The 25663-nt window shown below is 45.0% G+C and overlaps 1 protein-coding gene and 2 long non-coding RNA genes across 7 annotated transcripts in view; 1 reads left to right on the top strand and 2 right to left on the bottom strand.

Annotated features, from left to right (window-relative positions):
• Skap1 (src kinase associated phosphoprotein 1) overlaps positions 1-25663 on the bottom strand; it is a 307146-nt gene that overhangs the window by 176606 nt on the left and 104877 nt on the right. The window lies entirely within an intron of this gene.
• LOC102551165 (uncharacterized) lies at positions 17221-17877 on the bottom strand. Its single transcript, XR_357854.5, has 2 exons — positions 17703-17877; positions 17221-17518 (listed from the first exon to the last, which is right to left on the bottom strand). It is a non-coding gene; the product is annotated as an uncharacterized LOC102551165 (long non-coding RNA).
• On the top strand, positions 17885-24605 carry LOC120095286 (uncharacterized). The gene is made up of 2 exons (XR_005490726.2): positions 17885-18014; positions 24380-24605. It is a non-coding gene; the product is annotated as an uncharacterized LOC120095286 (long non-coding RNA).

Here is a 25663-nt window from a genome sequence, read left to right as displayed (position 1 = left end):
TCTTGATAGTGCAAAACTGGGCAGAAGACAGACATCTCCATTTCTAGAATGGAGCGCACAGCCATCTCGAGGTTGGATATCAGGACTAGATCCCAACAGGGATGGCCGCCATTGCAAAGTGCTCGTTAAAGGAGGTATCAGATCTTCCAGAACACTCCAATTAAACATGGTGGCTCTTCATTTTCCAGGAGAGTGTAAATGGTCCCTTCCGGAGACACTGATGGAATTAAGTTTTCCCAAGAAGCTTTCGATCCCCTCCACCACCACCTCAACAATTCTGACTCCAATATGGCTACTTTTGGAGCTAGACAGACAGACACCTCACTAGTTTATTTTTTGAGGTAGGACCTCAGGTAGCTAAGGTTGGCCTTGAACTCTGAATCCTCCTGCCTCCTCCTCCCAAGTGCAGGGATCTGAAACCATCCAGCTCAATTCTTACTCTGTCCACTGAGAAGCACCATAGTGTTATGCGAAAGTTGACAAATTATGACCTACCCCATTTTTTGTAGATATGACAAACTTAGAGTATCTTTTGTATTTTCAGCTGTGTTGGGGGGGGGTTATCTCATGACACGTTAAAGTGGGACAGGATTCATATTTCTGTGACTACTCAAGTTCTAGGGGAACATGGCTATAGTCCTTCATTATATGGTGTCTAGGGTCACTTCTGCACATGCCAGTTTAGGGGACCTCTTTGAGCCCCAGAACCTAAAATAGACTCACTACATGGTTCTTTGTTTAAATGTTGCTGAGCCCTGAGTGTGACCCTCAGGAAGGTTATGTCTCGGTTTCAGAGTTCTAGGGGAAACGATGAGGGTGTTGTGAGAATTTTAAAAAGCACACAGAACATTAGTGTCTGGGAGCAGGGCTTTACATGACACGTATCTGTGACCCTGGCTTTTTCTGGGTTCCTGAGGGAAGCTTATGAGTTCAAAGACAGTCATGGGCTGCATAGTGAGACCCTGTCTCAACCCCACCATCCTACACTCCATGTTTCTCTCAAAAGGACAGGTTCTGGGGCTGGGGATTTAGCTCAGTGGTAGAGCGCTTACCTAGGAAGCGCAAGACCCTGGGTTCGGTCCCCAGCTCCGAAAAAAAAAAAAAAAAAAAAAAAGGACAGGTTCTATAGAGGGTAAGAGTCTAGTACAACTTAGGTCTTCCTATTATTGTACACACAGAGACCCCAGTCTAGAGATAAAGCAACTTTACAACGCCATAGGCTTGCTCAAGGAGACTCTGAACATTTCCTGGTTTGCCTTGCCCACATTGTACTGTTTGTTTTTTTTTTAAAAATCTCTTCAATATCTCCTGACAAAGGAAACCCTTCTTGAAGATACCTGTTGCTGGTTTTGTTTGTTTGTTTGTTTGTTTGTTTTTTAATTTTTATTTATATGAGTACACTGTAGCTGTCTTCAGACACACCAGAAGAGGGCATCAGATCCCATTACAGATGGTTGTGAGCCACCATGTGGTTGCTGGGAATTGAACTCAGGACCTCTGGAAGAGCAGTCAGTGCTCTTAACCGCTGATCTATCTCTCCAGCCCGCTCTTGCTGTTTTTAAACAGCTTTAAGGCCACTCTAAATGGGAACCTCATCCCCCTGGGCTCTGTCAAAACAGCTGGCTGGAGCTGCCCAAAGGCAATTTGTGGAATACTGGAGAGTTTCAGGTTTCTGCCTCAAACTTGTACAAATTAAGATTTTCTTCATCCTTCCCTTTTAAAAAGACAATACTCAACCCTAGAAAGATCAGATTGTCCCACGATCACTTGAGAGTCTCGGCAGTCCCTGCCACGCCATATCCCCATCTATCCTGTCACCCCCGACACATTTAACCCTTACATGTTACCAGTACTGTCCATGGTTTCGCTTATTCTTTGAAACCTCTTAAATCTGCATTGCCTGTGCACTGGCCGCCTTTCCCAAGGCTCTGTTCGTAAGAGGTCCTTCTCATTAAACCCACGGCCAATCAGACACCCCTCGAAGTCATGTTTCTTGGTCAGCTTGTATACAATGTCAGTCTCTCACACATTTGTCGTGGCTGTCTAATAGCCCCCTCCTTTTCCACCAAGGGTCCTATCTTGTAAAAATTGTGTCTCCTTAAGACCAGTCGCACGTCTTTCTGTTGTGGCTACCTCAATTTATGGAGTTGGAGCCTCCCTGGTAAACCTTTAACAAATGCTTCTTGCGCGAATAAATGAACAGCCACAGATAGAGCCCGTGGAAATGGATAAGTAATACCTGTGGACAGCCACCATGATTGAGACATGGTAAGTTCTGAGAATGTGGGATTTAGGGGTGAGGAAGGGACATGAACGTAAAGGGAGGGGGGCATCTGGAGATGTGGAATGGAGGGGAGGGCAAGAGACAGTTATTCAAATGGGAAACGGGAGGGGAAGGGATGATCAAACTGTAGCACAAGCTAGTATGGGAATATCATAATTCAACCCAGTGCTTCGTGCAGTTAATATAAGCTAACAAAAGTCAAGCAAATCAGAGGCAACAATACGTCCTAATCAAACTAGCGTCTACATCGCCTAGTCGGAAGGCAAGCCCCATGCTTACTGTTTCAGACAGATTAGCTTATGGTACCGCAGAATGTCCAGTGTGACGTGGGATATGAGTAAGAACTCACCTAATCATTTTTTAAAATTTAAATCTACCTAGGAGGGCGGGAGAGATGGCCCAGTGGTTAAGAGCAATGGCTCTTCTTCCAGAGGACCCGTGTTCAATTCCCAGCACCCACATGGCAACTCACAACCATCTGTAATCCAGCTCCATTCGAGATCCTCCCATGGACATACATGCAGGCCAAACACCAATGCACATAAAAGCGAAATAAATAAATCGTCATTTAAAAAAAATAAACCCACCTAGGAAGGATCATGTCAAAACCCCACGCAAGTATAATTTTCATCTGTATGCATGGCAATACCTGTAGCAACACTGTAGCCTAACATATGAGCCCACGAAGTATATTTTATTTTAATGGGAGACAAGCACATGAATGTGTCCCAGGAAGGGGTCTTTTCCATTAACTTTTATAAAGACTTTCATTCCCAACTTTCATTAACATCTGACAAGCCAGCTAAGAAAGCTTTGCTCAGAGCTTAGGTTCGGGGCAAAACCCATCTTGGCAGAAGTACTCTGAGATTACGCTCACTGACTGCGCGAGAATATACTAATTTGTTTTGTTTTGTTTGGAGTGTGGAGAAAAGAGAGAGAAAAGGAGAGTGGAGTCGTGGACCCTACTTTACGGTTGCCATGGTTGCAGGGCCGGCCTTCCACACTTGGATCTACCAGCAGAGTTCAGACAGGTCAACGTGTGACCGGCCCAGGCTCTGGGGTCAAAAGTTCAGGCCGCGATGGAAAAACCAATATGTCCACGCAGAGTATGCTGTACAATTTATTTCAATTTACATCAAGCCATGCATATAAAATTTAGATAAATTCCATTCAAATCTGATGTTGTCTGACACACAATGTATGCAAACAGATGTCTGTGGGGCTTTTTCTGTGCTATAGAAAACGACATTAAATTTAAAAATATGTCTCTGGGAATTCTTTATTGAATTACAAAATGAACATAATTTTAACTTAAATGTTTTCATTCTTTCTTCCAATTTTTTTTTTTTGGTGGGGTCTTAATAATTTCTCGGTTCTCAATCTACCCGGTGTCATATTAAAGAGGATAATGTATATTTACAACTACAGCCGCAGTGTTATCGTAGTTATAGATTCTATTTATAACTCTTACCACTTTCCGCAGATATTCAGTGATTGATATTTCTGATTTATCACTGGCTGCTACTCTCATCCCCCTCCCCTCCCCACTGAGAGCCAGCAAGGGTCAGAGAGGCTGTTGGGTCGTCTTCCGGCCACAAGGTGGCTCCCCCCACCCCTTCTCTCAACAGACAGGGTCCAAAAGCTCACCTCTGCTGAGCGCTTCAGGCAGACAGGGTGAGGAAGCTAATTATGAACTGTTAGTACCGTGCTTTTCATTTTGAACCCAATGGCTCGCAAGCCAGTCTTTGGCACACTAAGTTATGGTTCCGAAAGGTTATTTAAAGAGAGGAGGAGGAAGAAGGCCCTTAAGTTCTGCTTAATTTCTCTTCAGCCATCTTTCCAAAGGTACAGCCGAGCTAGCATTAGCATAAATAAGGAAAATAACGAAGTGCTCCAGAGGGACCTCATTTTGTTGACTAGGAATATGGCGGTAAGCTGGAACAAGGTCAAATTTAAAACGAATGCGCCCTGTTACTCTGCTTCTGATAACCCTCTTCATGGGGCATCTTAAGGATTTGTGGCACGGTCCTAGGGGTCCCTGCATCACACCATGGGCCAAGCGCAGCTACCTCTAAATACACAAACTTCAAAAGGAACACAAACCACCCTTCGATTTTCTTCCTTCAGCTGCAATGCTCCCTCCTTCTGGCCTCCCAGACAGGTTGCCCAGCTCGTACGTAGATAGGGCTTTTACAGACACCATCATCTCTTTCCACAGCCAAAATGGGCACGGAGCGACGAACCATTCATCTAATTATGTAGAAGGTCTTTCCAGAAAGGAGGCCCTAATTCTCACACGTACCATCCTCCAATCTCAAGGGGAGCCATCGTTTGAGTAAAGCTACATTTTCCCCATCTGTAAGACGGAGTTAAAAATGGGGCCTGCTCATCTATGCCTAGATTGACTGAGTTAATACACAGAAAGCACTTGCAAGAGTTCTTGACACACGAGAGCCAGATGAGCAGTTGAATACTGACTTGAGCTCAGCCCCTTCTTGTTTACAAGTACTTTTGAGTCACAGTTGTTCAAGCTAAAAGAGCGTTCGTGGATTTCACAAGGACAGGAAGTACAGCATTTTCTAGATGCCTGAAAGCTGTCAAGAGACTGACTGATGGTGTGTGGGATTTTTCTTCCTCAAAATAAATAAAAAAATAAAATAAATAAAATAAAATGTAAGCACTTTCTCTCAATTCATGGCTTCTCTTTCAATGCATTACTTACAAAAGAAACTGATTTCCACAGCTGAAGTTTGTTTCAGATAATAGCTTAGAAAAATGCACCATCTCAGTAAATAGCTATATATAATGTTTTCAACAATTCGGCTACAGTATTTATATTGCAAACATTTTCATTTCCCGTTTTTTTTTAAGTCTCTGGAATCTTCCTAATGCCAGAACATGACTTGTTAAGCTTCTTGTTAAACTTTAAGCATAGGAGTTCCTTGCTTGTAATGTAAATAAACATTTTGAATACCCTGTTAGGCACTGCCTTGACAATTCTGCAGTAAATTTTCAAAAGGTATACATGATCTCCTTAACTTAAACTGTCTTCTCATAATTCAACCACTAGCTAAGGTTTATGCGGGCACGAAATCCTGCATTCACATAAATCTTTGTATAAGGAAAGATCTAGGTGACAGAGATATAAATACATGTGTGTTGGTACGTGTATATATACATGTATGTCTACATACATGGTATTTTAGAGCCTCCCATCGATTTTGAAATACATATTCAGAGACCATGCAAGGTAATTGAATCAATGTTCAATAGCCATGGAGCGCAGTAGGACAGTTTTTAATGTTTGTCATACAACTCCTCACTCCTTATTATCCCTGTCAGCTACTCCGAGTGCCTGGCAGACAAATGCTAGCCCAGGTCCTGACCATTTCTCCTTGGAATTATTTCAAGCCTAACTCTTGAGAACCGCTTCTGTATGCTGCCCCAGTGAGGTCAGAGTAAGTGGAGAGGCATCTGTATGGAGAGACAGCTTAGCACCTTGCTTTTGAAGGACTCTCATCTTGGTTTTGCCTGTACTTGCGCCGACATAACTTCAGAAGACTCCCTTTCTATTCTGGCAAAGCTCCTGGGTGGCTAGAAGCAGTGTTTTGTTTTGTTTTGTTTTGTTTTGTGTTTTGCTGTTGTTGCCAGAAGGAGTTTTTGCGGAATGTCTCAACTTTCTTTATAGTCCTAGCAACTCCCCACCCCCCCTCCCTAGCTTGACTAACGCCAGTCCTAGGCATCAGTTAACAGAACCCGTCCATGAACAGCTGTGCCAAAGCGGGCAGCAATCCGTTATTTGGCTCACTTTGGGGGTATTTGTCCTATGGGTTTTCTAGCCAAAGGCTTATATGTTTCCCAAGAGAAATTTACTTTCATGAGAGAAGAAAATAGAGGCAAATCACTGCTGTTAGACCCCCCAAGTCAGAGACACTGGCTTGTTATCCTGTACATGGGAAGTTTAAAAAGCCCACAGTTATGAAGGTAATCATGGCTCCAAGTCTCTCATTCTTTCCCGACATGAAGAATTACAAACGGAACCAGATTTCTCTCTGTCCATAGAACGTGTATGATTACAGCTGTTCATATTTCCACTCTAATGAAGGGCTGCACATTTAATTGTAAGATTTATTAGAGACCTACATTGCTGTGTACATGGAAAAAAAACCCAGTTAATTGACATCTAAAATGCCGGCTGTTTATTCTGACATTAATAATCATATTTCTTCATTTGAAATGAAGAGCGTTTTGGGGGTGGAAGGGGGGGAATGTATTTTGTTTCCTCCAAATAAGAAATTAATAAAGTCAGTGTAAGGGATAAAAGGAGCCAGAAGGAGAGGAATATTGATTTATGCACGTGAAGATGGGGTGGGGTGGGGGTGGGGAAATACAAGGATGCTTGCTTTATTTATTTATTTTTATTTATCTTTAAAGTCCACGACCCACCCCCTACCCCCAATTCTGCTGGAAACAAGAGGGTTGATTGCCAGCTTTGTTTGAATTCACAGAGATTCTCATACGAGGCCGGGTTCATAAACAGGTGAAATGATGGAGTTTATTGCAACGCACATCAACACTGAAACTAAATAACTGTGTTGCCATCTCGGTCCCGCTGAAAGACGGATGGTAAACTTGACCTGCCGCTGGTACTATCCGATTGCCATTTTTTATTCCCCCTTCGCCGCCCCCCCCAGGCTGAGCCACGTTGAGTAAATGCATGTGCACGGTCAGGTCAGACCCCTGGATCGGGTGAAACTCCGTTCACATTTGCATACAGGCGGAGTCTCACAATGAAAGCCCATCTGTTCCCGTCTCGGAGTACAAATCGATTGTCACCCGACTCGCAGCAAATGACAGCGGCGTGGCCATTAGGTGGAGGAACACCCGGCTCAGGTTACGGATATGGAACTGCTGATTTGGGTTTAAATACCTGATAGCCGGAGACTTTTCATTCTGTGTGAACAAAGAGTGAACTTTGAACTGTTCGGGGGATATCTTCTCCTAAGATTGGGTCCCCCCCACCACCACCCCGTTTTATCCACTCCTAATACTCAACTGTTATATTTCCCAGTGTCTCTGTTTCTGTATAAAAATCAGCCGGGCTGACTGTCACGATGTCCTAAATAATCACCCCCCTTTAAAGCGAGGCGTAGGAGGTGGGACAGCCGCAGAGTATGTTGTAAATAGAGGGTGAACTCTGAACTCTAGATGCCCTCCGGAGGTCGTTAATATCACGGCGATGTTGTTCCTTGAACTTCTGGATTTTACTGGGGTGGAATTTTCAGTTGTAAGAGTTTAACCAAAGTGTGAACTGCCCCAGCCCTTAGCCCTCCCTCCCAACCCATTCAGTTACGGGAGGCACCTGTCTCCTCTCCTCATGTTTATTCCAAAGTAGTTTACCAATCACAGTCTGAATCAGAGAGGATGTTTTCTTCCCCCTTCCTTGTCTTCTTTCTCCTTTCTCTTTAAAATTCAGCAAGTACCTTAGAGTTTACAGACAGAAAACGCATAGAGTCTGACAGAAAGACAGAGCTGTTCGTGAAGAAACCCCAGGATAATAAGCCCATCCAAGCAGCGGACGTGATAAATACAAGGAAATTCATGAGCAAAAATATGGGCAGACTTTCATCAAATGCCTTTCTTGTCCTGCTTTATAGCAGGAGTTTATTTCTTTGAAAATCTTTCAGAGGAAGACAGAAGCAACCGGGGTTTGATTGTTCGTGTTTATATTTGAAATATCTCTACATTGTGCTTCATGAATCACCCTTAACATTAAAGCAATATCCGGGCCATTATCCCAGCTTGGTCGGGTGGGTCCTTGGGGGTGTGGGTTGTCACCTGTCCACACACACGAGCCCCAGTGTGGGGTGGAAAAACATCTTTTGTTACTAGTTGCACTCCTTGGTTTGCGCCCAGTAATAAGGTCGTTACATGAACTGCAGTTTGAAACATGCTAGAGTAAAATGGTTGAGCAGCTGCAAGAACTTTTTGGTTCCCTTAAAGCAACTGTGCACTCTGTCTAGTACGTATTTCTCCCACAGAATACTTCCTACGACTGTTTTACAGAGTGTAATGTATTGAGATGACTCTTGGAACTACAGCATGTTTAAAGGGCCTTGTCACCTCCACCAGGACTCCTTTCACTCTGGATGCTGTACCACCATTCTTACTGTTTCCCCTTTAAAAATTACACCAGGGTAAAGAAAAGAAGGGGGGCAGATCTTCTTTCTTTCTTTTTTCTTTCCTTCATTCTTCCTTCCTTCATTTCTTTCTTTCTTCCTCTGTCTGTCTGTCTGTCTGTCTGTCTGTCTTTTTTTAATCCCACACAAGAGTTTACAGCCAACCTTAATGGAAGTTCTACAAGCATTAAAAGGGAGCCTTTGTTTCACAAGAATGTCCAAGACAAGGGTGAATTTTGGTTCCACTTTGTCAAGTTTAAGGGGAAACTGAGAGAGAGAGAGAGAGAGAGAGAGAGAGAGAGAGAGAGAGAGAGAGAAAGAGAGAGAGAGAGAATATTCAGGTAGCTTTCCTAGCTGTCTCCCTCTGACTCCAGCTTGCTTCTGATCATCTCTCTTGTAACCAGGTCAGGGCATTGCAGTAGGACGTGTGGCCCTGTGATGTCCTGGCTGTGTCTTTGCATCCCGTGTGGCAGGACGCCTTGTATGTGACCAGTAACAAAGCGTCAGACACTGACACACAGGAACAGGGCCACACAGGGGAAAATGTCCCAGTGAGGAGGAGGCACAGCTGCTTTAATTCCCTGTCACTAAAGGGGTGTGACTGAGGCAGACAGACTCTGCTTCCAGAAGATGAGTTAACTTGTTTATAGAAATATCGGTCTTTTAGCCTCTTGTTATGCACTGCTGGTGAGGGTGTGTGAACAGGAACCGAACCTTGAACTTAGTTTCCCCTTTGAACTCGTGACCTTTGACAAGATTCCCCATGCGTTCCCCTTCAGACAAATTTCATCACAATTACAGCCCCTTCCACTTGAGTTAAAGATATATAATCATTGATTTGACCTAATTATCTGATACATCCCTTTCTTTGCAAGGTGAGAGCTAACTGCGTGAGCAGAAGCTGACCCGTGAAGTTCTGATATTCAATTTTTATTCTAATTATCATAAAACATGTTCTGTCTTTCCCCTTCAACTTCAACAATGCCCCCTCGGTTGCTAGGCAACAGACCTTCCAATGCATTGTGCACTACACGTTCAAAGTGCCATTTTTAAACAACAATGACAACGACAACAACAACAACAACAGCAAGAGCGACAGCAGCAGCGACAGCAGCGACAGCAGCAAAACCCTAAAGACTGACTTTGCATTAGAAAGTTGTCATCCACCCTTGTCTTTTCTGGGAATAAATCTGAGGTGATTAAAGACAGGAGGCCAGAAAGTTCCCTCAGGGCTCTGAGATGAGTTTTAGGATCAATCTACTACAGTTCAGAATTTCCCCCTAATACTTTACCAACTTTCCATGATGAAGTGGTCCCGGGCAGCGCCCACAGTCAGTATAATCAAATTCGACTACAGGGGAGTCTCTTTCTTCAGATGGGCATTTGTGCAAAGCGGCTGGGGCAGTGGCGGCTTCCTGAGTTTATTATAACAGCCCGAGCCAAAACTTTACTAAGAAAGCTTAAGTCAGAGAACACATTCTTCAAAATAAAATGTGTGATTTAAGCACAATCTCGGAGCCGATAACCACTTCAACCGATCTTTAAAAGGGGTTTGGGTTTCTACTTGGAGTTAATTTTTTTTTCTAAAGAAGAAAAAGAAATCACAATGGGCTTCCATTATCTTGCCTTAAGCTACTGAAAAAAGTTAGATGAATCACAAAAACCTTTGAGTTAAGAAGAGACTCTTCAGACTTCTTTAAGGTCCCTCAAAATACACACTCCATGTTCTCTCCCAGATGAAATGAGCTGATTTTCTTTTTGTCATTTCTACCTAAGACCACTGCTGCCTCTCCAAATATTAAGTCTCTTATAGGCTAAGGGTGACACATGTGTGACGTCAAATTACCTGTTCTTGTTGGAACCGTTGCTCCTATTCAAAAATTAGACTTTTTTTGAAAAAAAAAAGTAATTTTTCATCTGATCACCACAGTGGAGCACTCTGCTGAATTCTATTTTTGCCAGATAATTTTGAATGGACTTTTAATCCAAGGTCCCAAGCAAATGTAAAAGGGGAAAAAGAGGTGTGTGGCCGAACTTGCTAAGGTAGGAATTTATCTGTGTGCGCTGAGGTAAGCCTTTAAGAAGGGTGGAGGACTGTGACATCATCTGTGGCTATTCATCCTGTGATGACATCTTATGCCCAGGCATCCCAAAATAAGCAGGAGAGAGCCCCGTGATCCAGGACCATTAGATAGAGTTCTAAAAGAAGGCATCCAAACCGGTTCTGGTTCTTTCACTTGGGAAAGTACAAAACCAACTTAGAGAATTCTGAAGAAGGCTTGAGAATGCAAGGTCTCTGTTCCTAAGGGCCTGAAGGAAGGGAGGATGGAGACCCACAGCCAGATGGCCCGGGGTGGGGGGTGGGGTGGGGGTGTCCCTGTTAAAAGTACATCATTGACTTTGAAACAATGTTTCTCATTCTTGTTTGGTTACCATAAGGACTTTTCTCCACATATATTAATATAGTGGGACGTGGAGAAATGAGGTAGAGTGTCCAATCTCTGAGAGAGATTCAGCCTTTGACATCATTTATTCTGAGCCTGGAGATAGTTTAGTGACAAATCGAGGGAGAGCAAATTTAACTGAAAGAAACTTTTCTCCCTTGCGATCCTAGATTTCAGGACTGGGGTGTCAATTGGAAATATGTATTCACATAATGATTTTGGCATGGATACAAACGTATAGAAACCCTATAAGGTATTCAGTTAAAAATAAACAACAACAACAGCAAAACCCAAAAAATAAACCTCTATATCCCCGGGGCTGGAACTGTGAATAATCTTCTACAGTAGAGATTCCCAATATGGTATCTGAGGACCTCTGAAATTATATGCAAATGTGCACGTGTGCTTGCCTGTGCACACTCATTTTTATGTCAAGAAGAGCCACTGCTACCTAGTGATAAGAAAAGAAATAAAAGCACAAAAATAATTATTATAATTTCCAAAGAAAAGCCAGCCAACAGCCACTATCACTTCTTACAGAGCACGATCATTCTCAAACTCTTACAGAAGGGTCACTTCAATTACAAATTCTTCATTAGAGTCTCTCACACATGTATATAGAAACTGACATGTCATATGTATGATTTACAAATTGACAAATCATGTATATGATTATATATCTGTGGCGTGCACACTACTAACAATCCATTATTATTATAGTGACCTGTACTGTTCTCCCACACACATAGGTTCTACATACATATTGTCATGTGTCCTGGATCACCCAGGATGCCTCACTTGGGTGTCTGAGTCCCCTCTGTTATCCCTAACCTTCCATAAAGGTGAGTTCTATAAATCAATAACAATAACAATTAGAGAAATCTTTTAGAAATATAAAATGCAGCATGCCAGTCGCCCACTATAGTTGCTTCCTACAGTATTCAAAACAAAATGGCTTAAAAAAGATGCTCGATGGTTTAGTCCTGTTTATGTCTTCAACCTTACTTCCCAACACTTTGTTTCACTTATTTAACCTCAGCCACGAAACCCCATGTTAATTTCAGCTCTCTGAATCGAGTGTTTGGTCGGTTTTCACCTTTGCACTTTTAACAGCTAAATCTCAGGTCTGGGACATTGTTAGGACCTCCAATGATACACGAGGAACGGAGACTATTTAAAGTGACCACAGTCTACTTGTTCTCTGGAAGATGAACCTTGAGTGGACACCCATGATGAGAGCTCCACTCCGAGAGACACTATCCACCAGAGACAGTTAGAGTGCAGCTTTCTCTATTTCTCTCAACTTTCCTAACATTTCCAACATCTCCCTCACAACCTGTCACTGTTTCTTTCCGATCATGCTCATTTGCATATCTCCCTTACTAGCCTTTATGGGAGAAATTCTACTCTGATCTTTTCTCTTCTCCTCCACCGTATCCAGCATGCAGCAGGTGCCCCAGCCTTGGACCACAGGCACAGCTGACAGGACATCCTGGCCATGACAAACTGGGGCTGGCCTACTCATGCAGGATGCTAGCCCCTCGGAGCCACACTGACTGATGAGCCCTGATTCTACACTCAGACGGATGCTCATGGGCAGTCATCGGTTGACAAGGCTGAATGAAGAAAAAGGACTCCCCCTGGAAACAAAGTTATGAGAAATGGCCAATTCCTCATGTGACCATAGAGGGAGAAACTGTCTCAATGTTGGGATGATAAAGGCATGAACACAAAAGAGACTAAACACGTTACATTGACCCCCGTCCCTTCTTCAGAGGTCAGTTCCCCCAAAGAAGTGGAACTATCACAAACACAGTGTCTACATAATAATTTATATATATGCATATCTTATATATTTATAATTGTTTCATATTTATTATATTCTATTAATGTTATATTAATAGACACAGATATAAATATATACATATATAAAGTATACATATATGTATATGTACATATATAGTATTGAACTAGATTAAGGAATCACTATGCAGTGTGAGCAATTTTAGAGATGGGAAAATAAAAGTGTGCAAAGTTTGATTCAGCATAATTCTATACTCAGACTACTATACTGATCATATAAAATGTCCATTTAAAAATCTTTTTAAAAGAAATTCGTGTGTGTGTGTAGATAGATATGAATAATTTTCACACATCAAAATTAAAACTTGAAAAAGGGATAATGGATAACCCCTTTAGTATTTCTGCATCTGAAAATCTGTGTCTGTCAACAGAAGGAAATGAATTCAAGAACTTCAGATCTCTGAATAACTCATGTAAGAATTTAGCCGCAGGGCAGGGATGATTGACAGCACCCACACGGTGACTCACAACCATCTTTAACTCAAATCCCGTGGATCTGACGCCCTCTCTTGGCTTCTGTGGGCACTACTCAGAGTGCTACACAGGCAGGCGGAATACCCAAATGAATAGACAAGAAGAAACAAAATCTCCAAAATTTAAAAAGGAATCTAGGTTTTCTTCCCCAGGATTCTTAGGTGTTTTGTTGGATATTAACATCTAACGACAGAATAAAAGTTAAACTTTCATGAGACATTGACTTAGAAAGTATCTTAGAAGTTAAGAAAAAAAAACAGGAAAGCAACAAGAGTGGTATACAGGTGGAAAGAGAAGTGATTTGAGAGCGAAGTGGATTCAGTTGGGGTGGTGTGCAGCAGTCAACAGGTCTGGGGGGAAATAACTCCAAATACGAGCATCAATAAAATAGAACAGTTCAGTGGCAGAACACTTAGCTAGGGTACTCAAAATCCAAGTGTTATCTCCAGCAATATACACAGAGAGAAAGACAGACAGACACAGACAGGCAGACAGAGAGACACAGAGACAGACAGAGACACAGAGACTCAGAGACACAGAGAGAGGCAGATACAGAGACACAGAGACAGAGACAGAGCTACAGAGAAACACACACACACACACACACACACACACACACACACACACACACACACACACACCACAGAGAGAGAGAGAGAGAGAAAAGAGCGCTTAGACAGCAAAATGCTATAAAAGATGCCATGGCAACAGGAAACGTAAGATAAGCATCAAAGACAGTGGTTCTAGATTTTAAATACAACACTGTATTTCCAGAGGGGCAGGACCCGTGTGGTTCTGTATTCCTTATATGGGAGCAGCCCGGTTGAAACAGACCACTGGTCCATCCCTTCTGCCAAGCTGCCCTGACAGTGAACAGATGTTCTGAGAGAAGATCTACACTCTCTCCAACTCAAACCCAATAACACACCTAATGGGGCAACACTGTATCAAGCGCATCGCTTCTGTTTAACCTCAGATGGCAATTCTCTTCTACCCAAAGTGGAGGCTGATTTCATGCTGGGTGGCCCACTGAAGAGGTTAAAATGACATCAAGCTGCTATCTCCATTCAGTTGGCTTTTCTGACACACTAAACCACTTACACAATTTGCTGTCACCACTGCTCATATCGCGCCCTGAAGGTATAGCACAAAGGGCTGGATTTGCCCCGGCGACTGCTCTTACAAAAATCCTTACTTCTTTAAATATTAAGATTTAAATTTTTAAACTTAATTTCTTACTGGCAGCATTAGGGCCTCACACAGCAAGCCAAGAGTTCTACCACTGAGCTACATCCTCAGCCCTGAAATTAAGGTTTAAACTATTAGTTTCGAGATCAAGTAATGAGCACTCTGAATTTAATGTCAATGACATTTTTTTTTTTGGTTCTTTTTTTTTTTTTTTTTCGGAGCTGGGGACCGAACCCAGGGCCTTGCGCTTCCTAGGCAAGCGCTCTACCACTGAGCTAAATCCCCAACCCCGTCAATGACATTTTAAGGTGGAAAAAATTCAAAAATATTTACTTTTTAAAGTTTTAAAATTACATTTATTTATTTATTTATTCATTCATTTGTTTATTTATTTGGGGGGTGGGGCACCACAGTGCACAAACACCCTGAGCTCAGAGGACAACTTGTGAGAGTTAGTTCTCTCCCTACACTGTGTGAACCCCAGAGGCTGAACTTAGGCTGTCAGGTTTGGTGGCAAGCTCCTTCAGTCACCTAGCCATCTCACTGGCCCCCCAAAACCCAAACCTTTAACGTTTGAATGAAGGAGTAAGTATTCATAGTGGGGGCCTGCTCTTGATGGTTCTCAGAGAGAGCAAAATAAAAGAAACAGACCAAAGTGACGAAGGCAGCTTGTCAGAGCTGTACTTCAGCACATTTTGGTTCCTGGGGGACATATGTCTAGGGCAGAAGTACCTCAGCCACAAATTTCAAGGTCCTCTTACCTGCAGAGGGAGATGTCCCCTTATCCGATAAGTGCTTCCCACTCCCCTGGAGCAGACCGCTTGAGAATCACACCTAGTCTAATCTGAAAGAATAGGGCAGCCTCTTCCCTACCCGGCACATGATGAGGAGCTTGCAGAAGCCAACCGTCTCTCCCGGTGTACTGTGGACAGTGTGTGTGAGAGAGCATGTGGGTGCTGGAAATCAAATGCTCTCCCCTGGCTTCGTTGGAATAACATCATTAAAATTACAAATACTGATTTTGGGGTGATTCTGCACTTTTAATGAAAATCTGGATGGTGTGGTAAGAAAGCTAAAATATCCTTTCTATGGAAATCGCCTGCAAGATGAACCAATAACCCCATGATTCTTGTGCTCAGTTGGCTTCCGATGCTATAACAAATGAAGGAGACAATCTGGCTATAAAGAGAAAAGGTCAGTGAGGCACAGCAGCTCACGCCTGTAATCCAGGATTTGGGAAGCTGAAGTAGAAGGATCTCTCTAGGTTAGAAACCAGCCTGGACTCCATAGTGAATTCTAGGCTAACTTTGGAGGGTAAGGCTGTCACATACAAGTCAGAAGGGGGAGAGGTGTCACATCCTGTGTGGCTGGGTCCTGGAAACCTATCTGAGAGTGACAGGCATGGGCTGGAGAGTTGGTTCACTGGAAAGAGCATTTGCTGGCTCTGGCAAAGGACAAGGGTTCAATTCCCAGAACCCACACACTGGCTCACAACTGTCTGTAACTCCAGTCCCAGGGCACCCAAAGCCCTCTTCTTGCCTCTGTGGGCACCTGGCACATACATGGTGCACCATACACGCATGCAGACAAAATGCTCATGTGCATAAAATAATTATATAGATGAATCTATAAATTTTTTTAAAAAAGACATGAGTCACTTAAAATTGGATCTGGGTGGGAGTTTACTCATAGGGGGACAAACCAGCAACCTGGATCCTCTCTAGGTCTATTGTATACAACATGAATAAGGTGTTGGGTTACCAATGGGGGGGTTATGACCCTGGATTGAGGTGAAGGGGGCTGTAGCCAGTATGTTTTACACATTCTAATTTTAGCTACTGGCCAATGTCTAGTCAGCATCCAGGTTCAGACCACGGGAAGGCCTTGCCAGTCCCACGAGTTTGAAGCACCGGCATCCTTCTCATGGCTGTACTCACGCCATGAATGTTCATTCATACAGGGGTACACGTGCCCTCTGAGAGGGAGAGAATCCCAGGCTCGCAGTGTTAGCAGGTTCAGTCCAAGGTCAGTTGCCTTCCATTGCTGTGAGTCTGCCATAGCAGGGGTGTGAGGTAGAACAGGAAGTCTCACCCCATGGCTAGGGTCCCGCAGTGCCCTTTCAGGGTTCACTTCCAACGACCCAAAGGCTGTCTCACCGTTAGGAACTCCGCAGCTCTCCACAGTGTCTTAGGATCCAAATGACGGTGGTTATTCTAGTAATCAACAGACAGAAAAAAAACCCAACACGGAGGCACAAAACAGCCAGGGTATTCTACTGAGGAGACACTTGACAACCCAGGAGCAAGAATAAAGCCAAAAGGAAAAGAGCACACACTTCCTATCAGTGGTGTCTATTACAGCGAGAAACAGTCTCTTGCGAACCACAAATAACCAGGAAATAATTCAAGAGCATGTCACCAGAAAACCCCAAAGTGTAAATAAATGAACTTATTGGTTCTTTGTGTACTTTAGGAAGCCTCTAAGTCAATTCTGGAAGCTACAATAAATCAATAATATTATCTTTAAATTAAACTGGTATTTTGTAAACAAGGGAGCCCTTTCGGAAGTCAACGTGTTTACTATGCTAGAAACAAGGTTGCCATGGAAACGTATAACCTAGTAAACGCCTAATTGTTCAGCAAACCAAGAATGTTTGGTTATCTGGCCTGAATTGTGTAACTCTTCAGAATTATTATAATTGCTGCAGTCTAGAAAATATACTAAGGCTCTCTTAAAAATCTTACAAAGGTAAAGGAGACACGCGGATTGAAAATAACGGAAGCCTTCGTTGGAAAAAAAACAACCCATTTCTTGTTATCAGTAATAACAGCAGGTAAAGGGGGGATAATGAGTAAAATTCACAGAGATGTCAAAACTCTCATTAGCTGTTATCATTCCGGCCAGGGAGGGAGGGAGGGAGGACGGTGATTGTAGAAGCCGTCCACTGCTTTCTCTTTCTAGTGGATCGGTGAGTCTCAGGCACAGCCACCTGCACTGAGGCTGACGTCCACAGGGTGAGACCTTGGCCTATGAAGTTCCAGAAGTTCTTGGTTTGCTCGTCTTTCCTCATGATGCTATGAGGTCATCTGGCCAACCAGGGCAGAATGTGGAGGAGAAAAAGTCAGGCACTTAGGTCATTAATAATCCAGACGGAGCACAGAAACAGCCCTTCACGGGTTGGTTTTCTGTTCCCTGAAAGGCCGAGGATGGTCCCTCAAGACACCAACTGGGTTGATGGTTTAGGCTCCTAAATATAAATATGTAACTCACTGAAGACGGAGATGCCCTACTTTAAAGGATCTTTAGGAATAGTGAGTCAAGACGGTTGTCAGCATCTAGCTTATCCTCTGGCCCATCATTTTCAAAGGTGAAACACTCTCTCTCTCTCTCTCTCTCTCTCTCTCTCTCTCTCTCTCTCTCTCTCTCTCTCTAAGAGGAGGCCCTACCATTGTTCATGGATACCATGGCAACAGCTCTCATGCTAGTTTCTAGGCCCATCTTCAACCCAAATCATAGACCTGAACATGCCAATCGATGACCAAAAACAAAGGAATCCAGTCACCTACCATCTACACAGTAAAGGTCAGTCGTCACAACCCATCCCCACCTGTCACAGCGCTGTCTACTGCTCCCATCTGTTGTTCCACAGTCCAGTCACACGCAAGCCACACTCCACCCAAGGAAGCCTTTTGAGCTTCTCTGTAGCTTTCTTATTTTTTGAAGTATGATTTCTCTGGTGATGTCACCTGACACTTGGAAGCCCAGACCTGGACTTTGTGGCCACCTTTGTGTAAGTTTGTCTCAGAAGAAACTGTTTTAAGCTCTATACAGAATCAGGGTTCAGTGTGTGAGAAACGTGGGAGAACAGATGCTGGGATGCTGGGTGGGTGGGATGCTGGGTGGCTGGGATGCTGGGATGCTGGGTGGCTGGGATGCTGGGATGCTGGGATACTGGGATGCTGGGATGCTGGGTGGCTGGGATGCTGGGATGCTGGGTGGCTGGGATGCTGGGATGCTGGGTGGCTGGGATGCTGGGTGGCTGGGATGCTGGGATGCTGGGTGGCTGGGATGCTGGGATGCTGGGATGCTGGGTGGCTGGGATGCTGGGATGCTGGGATGCTGGGTGGCTGGGTGGCTGGGATGCTGGGATGCTGGGATGCTGGGATGCTGGGATGCTGGGATGCTGGGTGGCTGGGTGGCTGGGATGCTGGGATGCTGGGATGCTGGGATGCTGGGATGCTGGGTGGCTGGGATGCTGGGATGCTGGGTGGCTGGGTGGCTGGGATGCTGGGATGCTGGGTGGCTGGGATGCTGGGATGCTGGGATGCTGGGTGGCTGGGATGCTGGGATGCTGGGATGCTGGGTGGCTGGGTGGCTGGGATGCTGGGTGGCTGGGATGCTGGGATGCTGGGATGCTGGGTGGCTGGGATGCTGGGATGCTGGGTGGCTGGGTGGCTGGGATGCTGGGATGCTGGGTGGCTGGGATGCTGGGATGCTGGGATGCTGGGTGGCTGGGATGCTGGGATGCTGGGATGCTGGGTGGCTGGGTGGCTGGGATGCTGGGTGGCTGGGATGCTGGGATGCTGGGATGCTGGGTGGCTGGGATGCTGGGATGCTGGGTGGCTGGGTGGCTGGGATGCTGGGATGCTGGGTGGCTGGGATGCTGGGATGCTGGGATGCTGGGTGGCTGGGATGCTGGGTGGCTGGGTGGCTGGGATGCTGGGATGCTGGGTGGCTGGGATGCTGGGATGCTGGGATGCTGGGTGGCTGGGATGCTGGGATGCTGGGTGGCTGGGATGCTGGGTGGCTGGGATGCTGGGATGCTGGGATACTGGGATGCTGGGATGCTGGGTGGCTGGGATGCTGGGATGCTGGGTGGCTGGGATGCTGGGATGCTGGGTGGCTGGGATGCTGGGATGCTGGGTGGCTGGGATGCTGGGATGCTGGGATGCTGGGTGGCTGGGATGCTGGGATGCTGGGTGGCTGGGTGGCTGGGATGCTGGGATGCTGGGTGGCTGGGATGCTGGGATGCTGGGATGCTGGGTGGCTGGGATGCTGGGATGCTGGGATGCTGGGTGGCTGGGTGGCTGGGATGCTGGGATGCTGGGATGCTGGGATGCTGGGATGCTGGGATGCTGGGATGTTGGGATGCTGGGTGCCTGGGATGCTGGGTGGCTGGGATGCTGGGAAACCCTTGGCAGAGCCTGTCGGGACAGTGGAAAAGTAAAGTTTTCAGGCGATGAAAAAACAAAGCCAGAAATAAGAAAAAAAATAACCAAGTTAACTGGGGTAAACTGCAAGAGTATCTCAGGAAACAGCGTCAAGAGACTTGTAGAAATGACGGGTAAACCAACAGAGTTAACATATTTTTCAGTGCTGAAAATGCATGTGAAATATTTTATTCACAGAATCCACATTATACTTAGTGGCTTCTGGACACTAAACTGAGGGAGAAAGAGATTAGTTTTCCTCTTAGGTGATTAGAAAGTGATCCTTGAAGACATTAGTTTAATGGCTTGGGACTAATAAGGCAAAGAATTCAAGGCTTTATCATAGAAAGCACCAAATCATTGACTTCATTCATTCATTCATTCACTTATTCATTTTTATATCCTGTGTGCATGTGTGTGAGTGCACATGAGTATGTGGGTACATGTGTGTTGTGCAAGTTTGTATGTGGAGGCCAGAGGACGATGCTGGTGGCTCAAAGAGGGAGAACATGAAGTTGAATCAGACCTCATCGTTACCTTGGAGAAAGACCTCATAATGTCTGGGAGTGGAGCTCAGGGGTAGAGCTCAAAGCCCTGGGACCAATCTTCAGAATGACAAACAAACAAACAACTACAGGGGCAGACATAAGGGCCCACCCGAAAGAGAGATAACAAAGGAGAAACCTGTGGGCAACCCTGACCAGGGGCAAATTCTCACCTCCTCCTCTGATTCACAGACAGGACAGGGAAGCCTGTCTAGCAAGCTGGCGTATTATCTTGATCTTTGCTAAGCACGCCCTGAGCCTGTCGTCTGCTCTTATGGGTCCTCAGGCCATGTGGGCCCTCCCGTGCAGACGGCAGTCGAGACTTCCTGCCTCAACTTGTGGCACACTCATCTAAAACAGAAAGCTACCCATGATGCCCCCCTCTGCATTTTGCTGTTTGCTTGTTTGTTAAGACAGGGTCTCCCTGTATATTCCTGCCTGACCCTGAGCCTGCTTGGTAGTCCGGGGTGGCTTCAAACGCACAGAGATCTGCCGATCCTATCTCCTTGCATTCTGGGATTAAAGAAAGGCCTGGACCACCCTGTCCTATGACCAACATGGCTTCTTGTTTTGTTTTTTTTTTAAATCAATACACTGAAAACATCAAACTTAGGAAAATGCAGAAAAGCACAAAAAAAAAAAAAAAAAAAAAACCTCCATAATCCTAGAACCCACGAAGCCCCGCTCAGAACACAGTCCAAAAACCCCAGCCCACGAACATCTTGGCCGTCCTGCTCTGTGCTGTTCCGCCTTTCATAGATCACGAACGTTCTCTGATGACAGTAATGGTTCCTCCACTGACAACCTGGTTTTTAATGGCTGCAGGGTATTCCATCACGAGGCCGCACTGTAATTCATTAAACCAATCGCACGTAATTAAGCAGTTGGGCTCAGCCGGTCACCTGATGCTCTGGGAGCCTTATTAGCTTATTTCCTTAGAACAGATCCCTGGAACCCAAACTTCTGATTCTGAAGATGTGCACATTTTTGGGAACCCCGGAAGACACAGCTTTCAGTTTCTGAATCACAAGATAATACAAATGTGGGATACCCATACATGAAACGAGAATATGCCAAAATATTTTGGTGATATGCATTCTTTGTATGCACACAGAGATGTGTATTTCAAAATGCGTTGTTCACCATGTATGTTCTCTGATAACCTATTTATACCCAATAGAGGGAACAGGAAGAGGGTGATGGCATATGCCTGAAATCCTAGCGCTGGAGGTGGAGGCAGGAGGATTATGAGTTCCAGACTACACAAACTCTCACACCCATTCCCTCCCTCACATCCTCTCCCTCCCTCCCTCCCTTCTGTAAATTTAAAGGGCCATTCTTCTAAACAGCACTTGTAGTGGTTTTAAATGTTTCCCTGTGTGGCAGTGCCTTAGCTGATTTTCCTTCTGCCATTTTATTGTTTGTTTTGGTTGTTTCGTAAGCATGCTTGAAGTACACACCCTTCAAATCGTCAGGCACAGTTACTCTCATATGTCCTGGGTCTGGGGAGATGACTCGGCAGCTGGGAGGACCTGCTGTTCTAGCAGACCAAAGTCAGGTTCCTAGGACTTCCGGCCTCTGTGTGCACCTACAGGTAGGCATGCATACACACATGCACACACAAAAATATATCTCAAAACACTTCACGAAGAAGCAACCCATGAAGTCTAAAGGACATTTGCATTTGTGATCTTGCTACATTGTCTCCCGTTTCCGCCTGGGAAAGCCATGGCACGTCTGTGTGATGTAAGACACTTCTTGTGCTTTCTGCCTAACACTGAGCACGATGCAGCCCCGGGCCCACCAGCAGGTCTCCACCCATCTCTCCTTTAAGAAGTAAATCAGAGCATCCTCAGGTTCTCGGGTCTCCCTCCAGCGCGGTTGCTCACCACGCACTCACACAGCATTTATTCAGCTCATTTTGAAAGCTATGGCTCAGTAGCCAACTTACATGCTGTCTTCCCAACTGTCCCGCGTGCTTCTCAGAGGCAAGGATCATGTCTTAGCGCTGCCATTGTTCCGGTGTGCCTGTGCCGGGATACGTTTTAGGCACTGACTAATGTTTGCCAGATAAACTGCACAGGCCAGTGTTGGACACTTCCAAACCATTCCCAAAGAAAATGCTACAAGCTTGACTTTAAATTTCAATATTTAAAAAAGATTTTATTTTAACTGTGTATTTGGGGTTGGGGGGTCAGTGGACGTGTGAGTGCAAGAGCCCGTGAGAGTTCAGAAGAGGGCACTAGATTCCCCTCAAGCTGGAAATACAGGCTGTTGTGAGATGCCTGACTGTGTGGTGGGAATCAAATCCAGGTTCTCTGCAAGGGCAGGGAATGCTCTCAACATCTGTGACATTGTTCCAGCCTGGACTTGAATTCTTAATATAACCTATACACAACCCATGGTACTAAACAAAAATAAGAAGTATCCAGGACTATTCAAGTATACATAAGAACCATTATATGTGATGGTTTGATTTACAATTCTCTGTCTTTATCAATATAAAAATTATGCACATTCCAAAAATATTATGTATATGAGTATTTTGCCTGCATTTGTCTGTGTACCGTGTGCCTGCAGTACCTTCAGTGACCAGAAGAGGGCACCATATGCCTTGAGACTGCAGTTAACAGACAGTTGTGATCCACCACGTGGATGATGGGAATTGAATCCAGGTCCCCTGGAAGAGCAGCCATTGCTCCAGTTCCCACATTCAGAATTTAAAATTTTTATTTGTTTCCTCTGGGTTAAGCTCATATAGTATAACTTTTAAACTGTTTTCTTTTTTGCTTTTTAAAATGTGTGCGTGTGTGTGTGTGTGTGTGTGTGTGTGTGTGTGTGTGTGTGCTTTGTTTAGTTTACACACATGTGTAGATGCATGTGCATAGGTATGCTGGCCCATGGCTGTGCCCCTCCTATCACTTTTCTTCCTCTATTAATCTCTGCCTTATTTGGATTCAGGGTCTCTCACTGATGCAGGGGGATTGGCTGAATGGTGAGCCCCTGGTATTCTCCTGACTCTGTCCCATGCCCCAGCTGAGTTACAGAGACACTGCCCAGCAGGTTTTATGTGGGGGCTGGGGATCCAGTCTCAGACCCTCATGCTCGCCCACTGAGCCACCTCCAGCAAGCTGCAACCCCCAGTCTGCCACACTGGTCACAAAGGCTAACCCCTGTCCATACCCCACCCCACACTCAACAGTGCTCCATATCATGCTGTGTTTGCTACATTCGGTATAGTAAACAGATTCTTAATGTGTGATTTTTTTTTTCAGTTGGTAATAGTTCTATGGAACACGATTCTATCACTGTAAATCAAGGCTCATCTCTAACCCGAGAGAGGCATTTGTTAGTAATAGTTAAGGAGGCCAAAATGATACAAGTTATATCTTTCTCAACTTTGACCTTTCTGTTTCAGAGTCCTTGGGAAGGGGGGAGGGGGAGAGGGAGAGGTAGGGGGACAGGGAGGGGAAGAGGAAGGGGGAAGCTTTGCCATTTATAACCCAGAAAGTCACTGCTGGAAATAGCTTTCATTTTGCAAGAGAAATTGTTCATTAATTTACTCAAACACTCTTCACGCTGTCAAACACATGTGGTGTGCATCATTGTTGCATAAAAACACCATAGCACTGTATGTTATCAGCAAGGAAGGGACACAGGAATTTGCACGTGGTTATATCCTATTAACAGTGTACCACTTGCCACCTTCCCGAGGTTGCCAATACTGTAACCTTTATTATAAACAGCTTGGCGAGGCACGGCCTTTCTCCTACATCTTTCTCCCTGCTAGAGCTCCTCTGATAACGAAGGGAGATACCTTTGTTTGTTTTAGTCCGTGCCAAACTAATTAAAGTATATGTCAAAATCTTCCTGTTCCTTATTAGCCTGGAAACTCTGAAGAGTTAGTTCATTCAAAACTAAGGGACTGGAGATCATACATACAAAAAGAAACTACCTTGCCTATGGAGGCTCTATGGGTCAAACGGCCCCAGCTCTCCCACCTTCCAGAGCTTCAGAAATGAACTAGGAACAGAAGGTCTGCCGGGCTGGAAATGTGTCCCCTTGCTTTGCAGACCGAGCACCCCTGCTGTTCTGACACCCCCCTCACTTAGTTCTCTTTGCTTCACTTCAGTGTTTAAGTGGCTTATCTAGGCAGAATTAAAACACTCTACCACTCTCATTCCCAGTGCAGGTGCTCGCTTTTAATGCAAGACAGAATCTCAACATGCAGCACTGGAAACCTAGAGACCAGCATGGCTTCGGACCCATACAGATCCGCCTGCCTCTGCCTCCTGAGAGTTGGCAGTAAAGGGGTGCTCTACCAGGTCCAGCCCGTGTGTAAATCTTAAAGATCTTTAAGTGTGTGTCTTCATTTTTACGTTGACTATAAATTAGCATTCCGAGCAGGTCATCAGAAACATTTGCCTCTGCTATTTTTTTCTAGATCATTTTTTTCAGTGACCACAGCACTGGGAATCTGAGCACTGCCAAGCTTTATAGACTGCTCAGATCTAATGAGAAAGACTCAGCTGAGGGGGGCCCAGGTGTGGCTCAGCTGCGGGGGGGGGGGGGGGGGGGGGGAGTGGGGAGGGGGAGTTGGGTGTGGCTCAGCTGGGGGGTTGGGTATGGCTCGGCTGGGGGGTTGGGTGTGGCTCATCTGAGAGGGGATAGGGTGTGGCTCAGCTGTGGGGTGCTGGCCCAGCTAGTGTGCATGAAGCCCTGCTGTGTTCGGTCCCCAGCACCACATAAATGTGGTGTGGTAGCGTATGTCTACAGTCTTAGGTCTTGGGAGGTGGAGGAAAGGAGCTCAGAACTCCAAGGCTGGCCTTTGCTACATAAAGTTTAAAGTACTTGAGACTCTGTTTCAAAACAAAACAAAAAGAATGGGCAAACAGTCTGTGGTCGTTTAGAAGAGATGCTGGGTTTAGGAACCAGAGAGCAAATACCTCTCTTTCTTAATGTTTAGGGTTTTTTTTTTTCCCCAAAGCAATCACTGAATACTACAAATTAGAAAATATTTTTTCCAGTATAGAAAGGCACACATTTCAAAAAATCCCCCAAAAAACAAAGGACAGAACAGAAAACAAATCACAATTTAGATGGGGTTTCCATACATCTGTACCTTAATTTTGTACGTTCTCTCTCTCTCTCTCTCTCTCTCTCTCTCTCTCTCTCTCTCTCTCTCTCTCTCTCAGCTTGCTTGGCCAATAATGGACATAATGTGAAGAAAAAAAAAATCTCATCAACTTGACACGCGGTCCTCCATCTCTTCCCTTTTCGTGCAGCCTGTCTGTGTGGGGATCTGGGTGTTGGGCGAGTATCATCGCTCTGTCTGCCTTTCACTAAATGCATCCTCCAGGAGGGTCAACCCATTCTGTTTTTCTTTCAACTCAGTAGTTGAACTTAGAAGCTTGATAAGTCTTTGGCCTTGGTTTCCAAATCTGGAGAATGGGTGCACACCCACAAAGGTAGCAAA

The sequence above is a fragment of the Rattus norvegicus genome, chromosome 10, assembly GCF_036323735.1.
Source record: "Rattus norvegicus strain BN/NHsdMcwi chromosome 10, GRCr8, whole genome shotgun sequence".
NCBI classification, from domain to species: domain Eukaryota; kingdom Metazoa; phylum Chordata; class Mammalia; order Rodentia; family Muridae; genus Rattus; species Rattus norvegicus.
The sequence above is the reverse complement of the archived record's forward strand: the minus strand, read 5'-3'. Positions and strand labels throughout refer to the sequence as shown.